The sequence below is a fragment of the Arachis ipaensis genome, chromosome B9 (genome assembly GCF_059453495.1).
Source record: "Arachis ipaensis isolate K30076 ecotype BB chromosome B9, ASM5945349v1, whole genome shotgun sequence".
In the NCBI taxonomy this organism is placed as follows: domain Eukaryota; kingdom Viridiplantae; phylum Streptophyta; class Magnoliopsida; order Fabales; family Fabaceae; genus Arachis; species Arachis ipaensis.
Window position 1 is genome coordinate 142,215,376 of NC_142444.1, and position 1,831 is coordinate 142,217,206.

The 1,831-nt window shown below is 41.6% G+C and overlaps 1 non-coding gene across 1 annotated transcript; it reads left to right on the forward strand.

Moving 5' to 3' along the window:
• Positions 1 to 1,273: 1,273 nt before the first annotated feature.
• LOC148546608 (small nucleolar RNA R71) lies at positions 1,274 to 1,381 on the forward strand. Its single transcript, XR_015901000.1, has one exon. It is a non-coding gene; the product is annotated as a small nucleolar RNA R71 (small nucleolar RNA).
• Positions 1,382 to 1,831: the final 450 nt, after the last annotated feature.

Here is a 1,831-nt window from a genome sequence, read left to right on the forward strand (position 1 = left end):
TGAATTTTTCCCTTTTGGCTTTGGTTGAGTCATTGGAGACACTTGAGTTATCAAACTCATTGTTGACTAAAAATTGGAATTCTTCAAGAATTAATTTGAGTTTCAATAACTCTATCCTTTCCCAAGGAAAGACTAGGACCTGAGGAATAAAAATTAATTCATCCACTTAACTTACCTTCATAGTTAGAGGTTAACAAAGTGGGAGAAAAATCCAATTCTCATTACAATTGATAAGGATAACCAGGATAGGACTTCCAGTTCTTTATACCTTGCTAAGAGATTCTATTATTGTTAATTTTTTTTACTTGTTATTTAAATATACCTGTGCCCATTGCCCAAACTCCAAAACCCCAATTTACAAACTCATAACCAATAATAAGAACATACTTCCCTGCAATTCCTTGAGAAGACGACCCGAGGTTTAAATACTCGGTTATCAATTTTAAAGGGGTTTGTTACTTGTGACAACCAAAACGTTTGTATGAAAGGACTTTTTAAGGTTTAGACACTATACTTGCAACGAGGATTTATCCGCAAATTTCTAGACCATGCAAAAGTTCTCTCATCAGTCATCATTAGCAGAAGAAGAAGGATAGGTAATTTGAGAGGTCTGCTGTTGGGTATTCTGTGGTCCTTGGGATTGCCTCAGGTGAGGTGCTCTGTAAGGCTGGTACTGGTTCTGCTGCCTGTTGTTGTTGTTATTCTACCTCTGATTCCCCTGATTATCTCTGCCTCCTCTGTTGTTGTTGTTGTTGTTATCCCACCAATTCTGGTTAGAATTGTCCTGCCATCCATGGCTGTAGTTGCCACCTTGATTGTACCCTTGGTTGGGGCGGTCATAAAAGTTATGAGTGGCTGCCACGGTGTTGTCTTCCTGCTGGAGCTGTGGACATTCGTCAGTATAATGGCTGTAATCAGCATAGATTCCGCAAACTCTTTGTGGGACTAGCTGTTGGTTTTGCTATGGTGGAGAAGGTTGAGCTTGCTGAACTTGTTGTTGATTCAATTGCATCTGCTTCAGCAAGTTGGTTATTTCACAGATACTCTGAGTTAAAGCAGCAGTCTCTCTGCTAGAGGATACTTCTGCAACGGCTTTTGAATGGCCTTGTTTCTGCCTGCGATTCCTAGTAGATTCAGCTAAGTCACTGATCAATTGTCATGCCTCATCTGTGGTCTTGTACTTTTTCATAGACCCATTGCTAGCACTTTCCAATGTGGTCTTATCTTGGGGCCTCATGCCCTGTGTGACATAACCGAGTAACACTATCTTGTCAATCATATGGTGGGGGCAAGCTTCCAGAAGATTATTGAAGCACTCCCAGTACTCATAGAGAGTTTCAGAATCATCCTGAACAATCATGGAAATATCTTTCCTCAGTTTATCAGTAACTTCAGCTAGAAAGAACTTTTCCAAGAATTTTCTTCTAAGTGTATCCCAGTTGGATACAATTGCTGCTGGTTGAGTGTAGTATCACTCTCTTGCCTTCCCCTTAAGAGAAAACGGGAAAGCTTTCAGCAAAATTGAAGTTTCATCTGCACCATCACGCCTGACAGTAGAACAGGCTGCTTGAAAATCTCTCAGGTGCTTGATAGGCTCTTGAGCAGGCAAGCCATGAAACTTGGGCATCAAATTGAGCAGTGCGGTCTTTATTTCAAAGTCTGTAGCCACCACTGGGTGATGCGCTTGAAATGGTTACATTGTAAAATCGGGGGCTCCGGCCTCCTGGATAGTAACTTTCCTGGCTGCTGCCGTGTTACCTGCACGTAAAACAACCAAATCAGTAGAACGGGGGCTGATTTCTTTCTCAAGTGACATTTCAGATCCGCCCTC